Below are 12370 nucleotides of genomic sequence, written 5' to 3' on the forward strand. Positions count from 1 at the left end.
TGTCAAACACGATGTGTGTTAGTTTGAGGAAAGATAATAGATAACAAAGACTCGCACAGACTCAAACCACAAATACAGCAAAGCTCTATTCAACAAATACAACAGGAAGAAAGTAGATGGAGGAATTTTATTGATACAAAGGTGCTCTTTTGCAAAGCAATTTACAATAATAAGATATATTTCCTGTCATTTTACAGCTAATGCCTATAGCACAGAATATATGGGCGTAATGGAAATGACTGAATACATGCATAGTAATGTAGAGTGCTGTACAAACAAATAGAGTGGTGAGTCATATTTGCTTAGTTTTGAGTTACAGCAGGTCTGTAAGAAAATGAAGATAAAATGAAACGTTAAAATTCATATTATTTTCTCTTAAAAATGTATTTAATTTTTTTTTATTTGAAATGGTAACCTTTGAAGGAGGCTGCAGTGCTGTCACTTCAAAATGTGCCATATTCAAGCAGTTTACTTAGTTAAGATTAAGCATAGAAACAAGTTTCTTTTAAACTATTATTATTTTGCAAAATAGCCTTTTCCTTTACCCTTAAAGACCCAGATAGACCCGTGTTATTTTTTAAATTTGTTTGTGGGAGACAGGGCATGGGGAGATAGCAGGTCAACAGTATGTACCTCATAGAAGTGTTGTACATCATCTGAAAGCTGGAAACCTGAAGATTAATTTGAGATGCAGCTCATTAGTGTGTGTCAACATTGCTATGCACATTACCTATATGGATGGAATAAACCCACTTGAGATTTTAATTTCAATGTGTATCATAATTAAAACTAATGTTCATATTGATATGGCACAAGAAAAAAAAGGCACTTTATAGAATTTATTTTATTTTATTACAACTTGAAACTCAAAGTTCTAATACAATTTTGGAAATAGTTTTGGGGCAAAGTTTTGGAGTTTCCACTGGTTGACTGGCAACTGGGTGCAGGGGAGAAATAGTGCACAAAGAAAAGGCAAATTGTTGTTTTTACACAAAGGGTGTTAATAAATGATATTTACACTGTCTTAACAGGAGGCGTAGCCTGAACGGCATGTTAGCAGATCAACCTTTGTATCTACACATGCACAGTATTGAACATGGTTAACTTGTTAATTTTGGCAGCCCAACACAAAACCACCATTTGTAAAAATTAAGAAAATACACTTGAAGCATAAAATTATACTTCAGGTCGTTTATACATGAGTATAGCATGAGTAAAACGGCTGTGTAGATAGCTTGATAACTGATTAAAATGGAAGTGTATCTGTTTTGTCAGACAAGTGTGACATGGACAACTTAAAAACACATCTGAAATATAACTACCTACCGAGAAAATCCATCGGATCTCATTACTCATCTCAAATTTCCTCCTGTCCCTAAAATGCACCAAAGACCAACCCCTTTCGCTGCTCGGCCACCTAAACTACGCCATACGCATTGTCACAACTCCTTTCAGTTGCAGACTCCGTTCCAAATATCCACGACCAGTTCACACTTGATGAAGCACTTGGCACAAAAACTGTGGCACCAGTTCCTCTCCTCTTGGAATGGCATCTCTGTTATGACGACCATATCACCAACTCAAAGTTCAATGAAACAAGATGGCGGCAGGTAGAGAAGGAGGGGGTCTCTCTCTCTCTCTCTCTCTCTCTCTCTCTCTCTCTCTCTCTCACGCCTCTCACTGCTTGCTGTTTCCTCATGCAGACTTTAACTGGTTACAGCTGCTAGTAAAGACAACAAGGTCAGCAATGCCTGTAGTCAGTTGTCCACGTTAAATTAACCTGGTAGTCGATCGCGGGTGTCTACGTCATGAATTCCAAACTTATGCGTTTACGTCCATCCAGACGAATACGCTACCCGGAGTTTCCAAACTTATCCGTCTTCGGGAGTGTTTCTAAAGTCCTCCATTTTCGGTGCTCGAAAACGGCGATGTAGTGTGGACGCTCAGTGTAAACACTAGCAAAACATATGCATTTTCAAATAGAAATAAAGTAGTGTGGATGTAGCATGAGAGTGTCCTGAATGTTGTTTGTATTTATATTAATATTCCCTCTAGTATTGTTTTTGCATGCTTTGTAAAGTAAATTGGTAAATAAAGCATGACTTGTAACTGAATTTTAATCTTATATTCTGTTTTTAGGTTGACTTTGTAACATCTGTACAGGGACTACAGATGAAAAATAGCCTCTTGACTAACTCTGGCACATTTACAGGAATGTTTTATTAATGTGCACTGTCCCTACCAAATAAACCATTGAAAAAAGCCAGAAGCACCATCAGCTTCAGCAGCTTTTGCGGTGGCAAGTGGTTCTCAGCCAAATGGCCGCCCGAATTTTCATCCTCACCCCTTCTTTGAATGGTCCAAAAAGACCATTGCAATCTATTTAGATAACAGCGTCATAGACATCCTTAGCAAAGTATGATCTCATTGTCTCGATATAATTCAGTTTATGTGGAAGCTCACTATGGTTTTGGCTCAGCACCAGTTTGGCATCCGAGCCTCCCACTCCCAGGTCACAAAACTTGATTGTCAACTCACTTTCCCGTTTCTCGTATAAGAAATTCAGACTATTGGCACCGGCCTGAATGATATCAGAAAACGCACCCGTCTTCATGAATCTAACTTTTGGAGACTCTGCATAATCAGAGCTTACAAAGAGACAGCCCCCCTTCAGAGTCTCCACTCCCCTAGTTCCCATCAGACGTCAGCGGTCCATCATTGCTCTCCTCCATCTATCATTCCACGACCCTCTTTATCCTCCTCGTTACCCTACACCCTTTCATTCTTTATCCGACATCCTTTCATCCCATTTCTTCATCCCTTACCCTGCATCCATTCATCCCCTATCCTCATTCTTTTATCCCCTACCATTCATCTCTTCATCCCACAACTCTCATCCTTTCCTTCCTCAACCAAATTTCCTTCAAATGTATGCCCTGTAATTCACGAATGATTGTAGAGCCTGGCTTCAACAATACTCCACATTTAGGAGCCAACACTCTCACCACCGACACACTGTACTCCAGCCTGGCTCCATTCAATCTGGCCACAAGCCTGGCTCTCTTCAGCGTGGTGTGTGCACTGTTCCCAGGAGCTCTGTGTGCCTTGTCATCCCCTCGGGTGAGTCCAGTCAAAGTCAGCGTAATTATAGTTGCTGCCAAACAATAAAGCTGGTTCAGGGTTGAGACCTTAATCTAATACAGCTGTCCCCGATTACCAAGTACCTGATCCTGAATCATAACAGAATAAATTGAACATCGAGGAAAAGTGTATGTGGATAATTTTGCTGTTGTCACATTTAACAGCATGATGTGTTATCTGTCTTCGGACAAATTCAATATTGATCATACTTTAGCATTTCACCACTGACACTACAACAGCTTAACAGATAGGCAAAACATACAAACATTACATCTTCCATTAAACATGACACTCACTTTTGAGGTTGAATGTCATTATCCATATGCACAATCTAAATAGAACTTGTTGTAAATTGACAACATCATACAGTGCTTTATCAGCAAATTTGATAAGTTTAAATGACCACTACATCCACTACAAATGGTAGTGGATTCATTAGTGTATTCAATGCTTCCATAAGTAATTTGAATTGTGGAGAAATCAAGCTTTCAAAGTGAATGTAATAAAATAAATATCAGTCAACAAGAACCCACTGACAGTCACAGAAATCGTAATTTCCCAGTTTGATATTTAGTGCAAGATCTTAAACTACACAAGCTATTTTGTAGTTTTGTCTGTCAGCTACAAACTTGTTTAAGAGCACAGCTGAATGCTTTCTTAAGAGTTTTTTAATGTTGCCATTTTAAAATAATGGCACATTTTACTTAATTTCCCCAAATCCTCTTTCGTCAACATTCCCACCCCTCCCTTTCCAAGCGCGTCAGAGAACTGCCATGGTCTTCAGGTTGCAATGGATATTTTTAGGATTTTATTACTATTAGAAGCTACTCTTAATCTGTACGCAGTCATTTTTAATGACAAAATAATTGTTTTAAAAACATACATACAATTTTAGAATTAAATACATTCTGAACCAGATTAGAATTTATATTTTAAATATAGCTACATGTTTCTATAGCAGCAACGGTAATATTTACAACAGCAAAGTCACTGTATAAACTACTTAATATCTCACTGGAAACAAATGAAAAAGTCCACAAATGAAATAACATTCATAACTAGTAACTAAAGCCTTGAAATATGTAATATGTATTGTATGTCTTGGAGTAAAATTTGCCTCGGAGATGTCTGAGTTGAAATGTTTTCTTCTTGTTTTACTTTTGATATGAAACCTTTGAAATGTCTATTTGTGACAGGCTAAAATGCTAAGATTCTAATAGTAGAAGAAGAAGAGATGGGTCTTATAATCAACGAACAGAGGCAGTGCAATTGCACAGGCAGACCTATTACACATTGGCACCACTAATGTTAGTCAGACTAAGTAAGGCTGTTTTGAATCGAGAAATAACTAAAGCTATATGTCATATATGCCACGATCATAAAAGCTCTTCTACGTGAATGCGACACAGTTTTTTACAGGCTTCGGTGTTAATGCATGGTCTCTTAAAACAGAATCCATCTGTATCACTTATACTGAACGCTGTTATCAGTGAAAGCAGGTGTTGTTTCTAGCTTCCTGTGAACACTGATAAGCTGTGTGCTATTGATTAGGAACAAGCAATAGCATTTCAATCTGACTTCTGTTACAAAGACCATTAGCATCACATATACCATTAGTTTAAGGATTTACTAAACAGAAAGGATTACAGTGTATTGTAACATTTCTTTTCCAGTGTCATACACACTGAAACTGCTGTGTTAGGAACAAAAAGGAGTTAGTTAGAGTTATCAGCAAATATGAAAAACTAAATTATTGACATCAATAGAATTATTAGTGTCTGTAAGATTATTAACACTTATTAATAATAACTAGGCACAAGGGACCAATAACCGAAGTATAAACTATGTCTCATAATTAGTATTCACTCACATTGTCAATCGTCAAAGTACTATTCCACATTCAGAGTGAAAAGTGAAGGTTTGAGTTTGAGCACGGACCACATATCCAGCTATTATCACAATACGCATGCACAAAGTAATCTCAGACAGCTGCTCTTTAAAGTATAACAGAGTTTATTAATATATATAAAATATTTAATATCTAAAACTAACAACAAATACTATACATCTATGAGCACGCTATCTAAAATCGACAAACAATCTGTGGTAGGAGTGTGTGTGTGCATGTGTGTTACAGGTACCAGGACTGGTACCAAGTAAACAGATGATAGATTCTGCAAACAGGACAAACAAATGAGACAGGGCAACTTCACTTCTGTTCATTTAGCCTCGCTCAGCAGAATCACATTTATTCATCATATGCAAAACATATCTATCTGAAGTCCGATATACATTGTTATAGTATATCATTTGAAAAAGACCTCCACAAATACTGTCAACACAATACAATCATCCATCTATCCATTTTCCTCCTCCTATTCGGGGTTGGGTCGTGGTGGCAGCAGGCCAAGTAGGCTGACCCAGACTTCCCTCTCCCCCGCAACATTTTCTAGCTCATTCTGGGGAATCCCAAGGCATTCCCAGGCCAGCTGGGAGATGTAATCCCTCCAGCGTGTTCTGGGTCTTCCAGGAGGCATCCTGATTAGATGCCCGAACCACCTCAGCTGACTCTTTTCGACGCAAAAGTAGCGCCTCAACTTAAAGTTCCCTCCTGATGTCCGAGCTCCTTGCCCTATCTCAAAGGCTGAGCCCGGCCACCCTACGGAGAAATTTCGGCCGCAGTCGCACCGATCTGCCTGTCGATTTCCCCAGCTCCATCTTACCCTCACTTGTGAACAAGACCTTGAGATACTTGAACTCCTTCGCTTGCGGTAGGCACTCCACCCCACCTGGAGGGAGCAATCAACCGGTTTCCGGCAGAGCACCATGGCCTCAGATTTGGAGGTGCTAACTCTCATCCCCACTGCTTCACACTCTGCTGCAAACCGCCCCAGTGAATGCTGGAGGTCACGATCCGAGGAGGCCAGCAGGACCACATCATCTGCAAACAGCAGAGAGACGATCCCAAGACTCCGAACCTGACGTTCTACACCCTCCGGCTGCGCCTAGATATCCTGTCCATGAAAGGCACGAACAGGACATGGAACGTGTCTGACTTATTGACGAGAATACAGACACAGCTCATACTGCAGTCGTACAGAGACCGGATGGCCTGATGTCGGGTCCGGCACCCCATTCTCCCGCAGCACCCCCCACAAGAACCCCAGAGGGACCCAGTCGAAAGCCTTCTCCAAGTCCACAAAGCACATGTAGACTGGTTGGGCAAACTCCCAGGACTCCTCCAGTAGTCTTGCAAAGGTAAAGAGCTGGTCCACTGTTCCACGGCCGGGACGGAATCCGCACTGCTTCTCTTGAAACCAAGGTTCGACAAACGGTCGGAGCCTCCTTTCCAGCACCCTGGCATAAGCCTTCCCCGGGAGGCTGAGTAGTGTGATACCCCAATAATTTGAGCACACTCTCCGGTCCCCCTTTTTGAAAATGGGAACCACCAGCCCGGTCTGCCAGTTCATGGGCACTGATCCCGACCCCCATGCAACATTGAAGAGGCGTGTCAGCCAAGGCAGTCCAACAGTGTCCAGCGCCTTCAGCATTTCAGGGCGGATCTCATCCACCCCCGGCACCTTGCCACCAAGCAGCTTTTTGACTACCTTAGCGGCCTCCACCAGGGATATGGGTGGGTGTGTGTGCCCCCCCCCCCCAAGTCTTCAGGCGCTGCCTCCTCCAGAGGACATGTTGGTCGGGTTTAAGAGTTTCTCAAAGTGCTCTTTCCACCGCCCGATGATGTCCCCCTTCCGGGTCAGCAGTTCTCCCCCCCTCCTGCTGAGAACAGCCTGGGGTAGGCCCTGCTTTTCCTTCCTGAGCCATCGGATGGTTTGCCAGAACCTCCTTGAGGCCAACCAAAAGTCCTTCTCCATGGCCTCCCCGAACTCGTCCCGTTTTAACATCCGCGAAGATCGCAGCTGCAGCCCTTCTGGCCTGCTGGTACCTCTCAGCTGCTTCAGGAGACTCCTGAGCCAACCAGACCTGAAAGGTCTCCTTCTTCAGCTTGACAGCTTCCCTCACCTCCGGTGTCCACCACCGGGTTCTCGGGTTTCCGCCACAAAAGGCACCAATGACCTCCTTCGCCAGATGTTCCCAGTTCACCCTCACTACACGCTTGCCAGGTCTTTCCAGCCGGCTCCCCCGCCATCTGATCCAACTCACCACCAGGTGGTGATCAATTAACAGCTCTGCTCCTCTCATCACAGATCTCCGGCCTAAGGTGTTCTGGTACCAGGTACACTTATGAGCCACCTTATGTTCGAACATGGTGTTCGTTATGGCCAAACCGTGGCTAGCACAGTAGTCCAATAGCGTTCCTCCAAATCACCCCCTGCCGTCCCCCAGGAGAACTATGGAGTCGGCAGGCGGTGCCGTTTCCAGGACCCCTCCCACCAACTCTAAGAAGGCCGGATTCTCCGAACTGCTGTTTGGTGCATAAGCAAAAACAACAGTCAGAGCCTTGCTCCCAGCAACCCGTAGGCTCATGGAGGCGACCCTCTCATTCTCCAGGGACAACTCCCACACAGCGGTGCTCAGCCGTTGGCTCGTGAGTATACCCACTCCCGCCCGGCGCCTCTCACCCTGGGCAACTCCAGAAAAGGACAAAGTCCAACCCCTTTCCAGGAGTTTGCGTCCAGAACCAGTGCTGTGTGTGGAGGTGAGTCCAACTAAACTTAGCATAAAAAGTAAGGACATTTGTGTTAAGTAGATTATTTCTTTGTTGCTTCTTGGCAATACATCTTATACCGTTGGAAAGCCTGTTTATTTCCCTTTTAAATAGTGCCACATTTGTAAGGAACATGCATTTGTGGGATGAGCAGCAGAGCTGAGTATGTGGGTTGCGCCCATGAAAAATCTAGCTGGTATCGCTCTACCTCCTGCACCAGCTCTGGCTCTTTCCCCGCTAGCAAGGCGACGTTCCATGTCCCTAGAGCTAGTCTATGCTACCGGCGATCGGCTCGCCCAGGCCCCCGGTGGCTGAAGACCGTGGGCTGCTTTTGATATACCATTTTTCACATATTAACACAGTCTACTTACTGAGTTGTACGCTCTGTTGGCTCAGTCAACCAAAACAAAATAAGAGCAATAACTGCTACACTAGATTTCCTTATGTACATGAAAATACAACCTAGCTTACTGCTAGCATTAGTGTATGGCTATTCTGGGCATGAGCTAACAGTTTAACTTTATCTTTTGTTCACAGTGCTTCAACCTAAACATTTTAACAGTCTTACACAATATCAAAATATGACAAACAAAATATTCACAGAGCCAAAAATAAAACTCTTGATGGATGTGACGGTGTGGCGCCATCTCTACGAACGCGGCACATCGGAAAATCAAGCTAGTTACTTACACAAACACATTAATACATCTTTACAGAAATCCATTTCTTGGTTACTTAACTACTAAACCAATATATTAATTTAGCAAGACTCATCTAACTCAGATTACTTCCTCACCCACCTGCAAACAGGACAAATAAATGAGACAGGGCAACTTCACTTCTGTTCATTTAGCCTCGCTCAGCAGAATGACAGCATCGCGACTTTATGGTCGTAAATCGCTCTCCTGTTGTAAAGCCTGCCTAAAGCACAGTAAAGCGCTACCCTGCCCCCTGCTTGCTACAGGATGGAATGTACACCCCATACATAGTGAAGGCATGTCAATCACTTATAGAACTATTGCCAGAATATACCAGTGTGCTCACTGTAAAACATATTAGCTGTGCATGACAAAAAAATCCAACACATTGGTGGGCGTCACGCGTGTGTATGTGTGTGTGTGTGTGTGTGTGTGTGTGTGTGTGTGTGTGTGTGTGTGTGTGTGTGTGTGTGTGTGTTAGTGAAACATGATGAAAAAAAGAAGTATGTGACATTTGAAATAAAGTTTAATTGTAGTCAAGGACGGATGGACACAGGGAGCTGAGGACGTGCAAATAGACAGCGGATGCGCAAGAATAGGACTGTGGCTGTGGAAATCAGTGTCTAAGCGTGTGCTGACAAGGCTTCACTCTATTTTTCTAACATGATTTCTGTTTGAACTTGCCACAAACCATCAGTATGTACGCTATGAGTGTCCCAACCATTTACATGTTCTTCTTCCCTACAATCATTATGTAAAAAAGCGATAATTCACATAAATATTCTTAATTTGCACACACAAACAAACACACACTGACAGAGCACAAAGGGTTTGGACCATGAAGAAGCAGTTAGGAGATAAGAGCAGAGCAGAGAGAATCAACTGTTCTGTATGCTATATTCCCCACAGAGACTGAGATAGTGGGAGCATTTCTAGCCTCTGTCTGTGTGCTATGGAGCGTTTATGTGCATCAGTGTTTTGTGTGCCTCTGGTTGACTAACACAAGATGTCCCACTTCAGGGACCACCTCCTATAAAGGTCTGTTGAATATATTACGACAGGCTGACAAAGGTGTCCCTCTGTAAGAGCTCCTCCAAATGCTCAACAAAAGCTGACATGCTAAACGTGGTAAACATTATACCTGCTAAACATCATCATGTTCACATTTTCATGAGCATGTTAGTGTGCCAACTGCACCATTTACATTTTTCTCAGGAGGAATTTGTTTCCCAGATTGCAATAGATGTCATGCACTCAGCTCATAACGCCGCCGTACCTTAGCACAGCCTCACTGAGCTGCAAGGCTGCAGACTTACTGACTCATGACTTTATTACTAAAACCCTGGCTGCAGCTCTACTACTAACTGTTTATGGAAAAGGATGGTAATGTGTCTGGTGTAGGTTGGGTTCTGATGAAGATAGATGTAGAAGTAGGTTCTTTGTCTCAGTTTATCTTTGTGTTTGTGTGTGCGTGTGTGCGTGTGTGTGTGTGTGTGTGTCAGATAATGTGTGTTAGGCTGACCCTCTGCTTGTGAGGAGACTATCAATTCACTTGAATTCCTTTTAAGAGCAACTAGTTGCCACCTAGCTCTCTTTCACACATAAAGGACTTATATGTGCATTTTTTTTTTTACCTTAACATGTTTTATATTAATACACACATTAAAGACAAAGAGTTGGCTCATTCCAACTGCTTGGCTAATGCACATTATGTGCTTGGACCAGCAATATCATACATCCCTCTTGAACACTAACACACTGCTTTTATGTGAATAACTGGCATGTAGTTGAAAACTATATTAAAGTATTTCCTGCACAACTACAAACAGAATTTGATTTTAACAGTTTTTGCAGCAATCTCAATATTAACTGTATATGTCAGATTTCTGTGTTAGTCACTCAGATTTAAAGAGGGCTTCTCTCATTTTGCACTAATATTACAAATATATCATAGTGAAAAAGCCACAGACTTTGTTATGTATTGTAAGTGTACATACAGCATATGAGATCATATATGAGTCAAATCACAAACAGTGGCATTTGGAAAAGGATATTATATGAAGTTATGTAAATTGACTCATAACAAAACTGTACTTCATGTTAGGATTTATGTTAATTTGGCTCAAGCACACAGATGTAGAAAGCATGGGCTGTTCTGAGGAGAATTCAATCTATTTAATCTGCACAATGTATCAGCATGTTCTTGAACTCCATGCAGAGGCAGGTATAGGGGTTGCAGTGAAACGTTGATGAAGTGTCTCGACCCGATACTGTTATGGCACTGAGCCTGAATGCAGCTGCCAACTCTGCTTCCAGTTAGAAAAGCCAATCACAGAAACTCATGTTTTCTCATTTCATTTGAATTGTTTGTCCAGAAAGGAAAGCAATAAGAAAAAAACCTTGTAAATAAAAACAATATAATACAAACGATAAGCACTTTGGCTTTGCGACAGAAGTTTAATCTTGTAGTGGTGGGTCGTCAGGGCCAGCAAAGCCTTCTCTGCTGGCCTAAACAGAATCACAAAGTTATAGCTATTTTATAATTTAATAATTTTTAATAAATACACTACATGTATTGTAATTATTTGTGGCGTCCTTCAATCAGAGGGTCGGCAGTTCGATCCCCCGGCTCTGCTAGTCGCATGTCGATGTGTCCTTGAGCAAGACACTAAACCCCAAAATTTCTCCCGTAGCTGTGCCTACGGTGTGATAGAATCTGAATTGTAAGTTGTTTTGGATAAAAGCATCTGCTAAATGACTGTAATGTAATGTATTTTTCCCATTAGCTTATTTTCTCATTGCACAGCTACTGTCTTCCTCAGTTGCTCTGCTTCCAGCCTGCAGTGCTGCTTCCAGCACAGCTTGTTTTAAGTAGAGCTTTTATCCAATCAGATTTCACCTCTATGTCTCTAGGTAAAAAGAGAGGCCTGAGTCCTGCTGGATACCCTTTGCAGTTTAAGTAAATGGGGACGATATTGTTGATTGTCATAGTCTTCAACCAATCAGATTTTTAGTTTGATATGTTGGGCGTATTCTTTGACATGTCAGAGCTGTCTAGGTGGCCTACAAGTACGTCAGCATTAAGGTGACATTTTTAGCGTATTTTGCTTGGTGTAGCTTTGTTTTTTTAACACTCAATGGCTGAAGGAGAAGGAGAAACAGATTTGGGAGTTACTGGCAACGCCTTTCTGGAGAAGGACATTTCCAGACAAGCTGAACATTGTAAGAAAGGGTCGGCCAACCCCACAGCTCGCAGCCCTGACCAAGCCAGGAAAAGGATTTGTATGAATGGTATTCCTATTTTGAGTTTTACATCTGCAGTAGCGTTACTACTGTGTTCATTTGTCTATGGTGTCGTTTTTATGATATGGTTAATATTGTTCCCTCTGATGTGAATAATATTTGAATGGCCCGTGCTCTTTAGTGTGCGGCAGAATACGTGTTGTAGCGCTGCAGTGTTGCTGGATTGATTTGTTGCTTTGTTGTCATATGTGACTGGTTCTTGTGAGTTTGTTTTTGTCATTGTGTTAACTACGTTGATTTTGACTATATGCATTGTCCGTTATTGATGAAGCATCCCGTCGTGCACATATTCATGTATCTGTTTTCTTTAACAAAGCAAGAATTATGGTCTGGAGAAATGGGAATTGTGTGGCGATTGCTTTAGTCCTGTTTGGATCAGCAGGGAACAGCTAAACGCTGTGGGGAGAGTTTTCAGCGTGTGTGCTGCTGTTGTTTTCCTGCTAAGCTAATTTAGCATAGTGTGTCTCCCAGCACGTTGGGTGGGTTGTCAGGTTGAGCGCAGTGGCTCCACCGAAAGAACATTATATTTCCCACAATTTAAGCTTCTGCATTTTCCAAA

Source organism: Cebidichthys violaceus, unplaced genomic scaffold, assembly GCF_023349555.1.
Source record: "Cebidichthys violaceus isolate CVI_PGR_0920_01 unplaced genomic scaffold, fCebVio1.0.p SCAF_2, whole genome shotgun sequence".
In the NCBI taxonomy this organism is placed as follows: Eukaryota; Metazoa; Chordata; class Actinopteri; order Perciformes; family Stichaeidae; genus Cebidichthys; species Cebidichthys violaceus.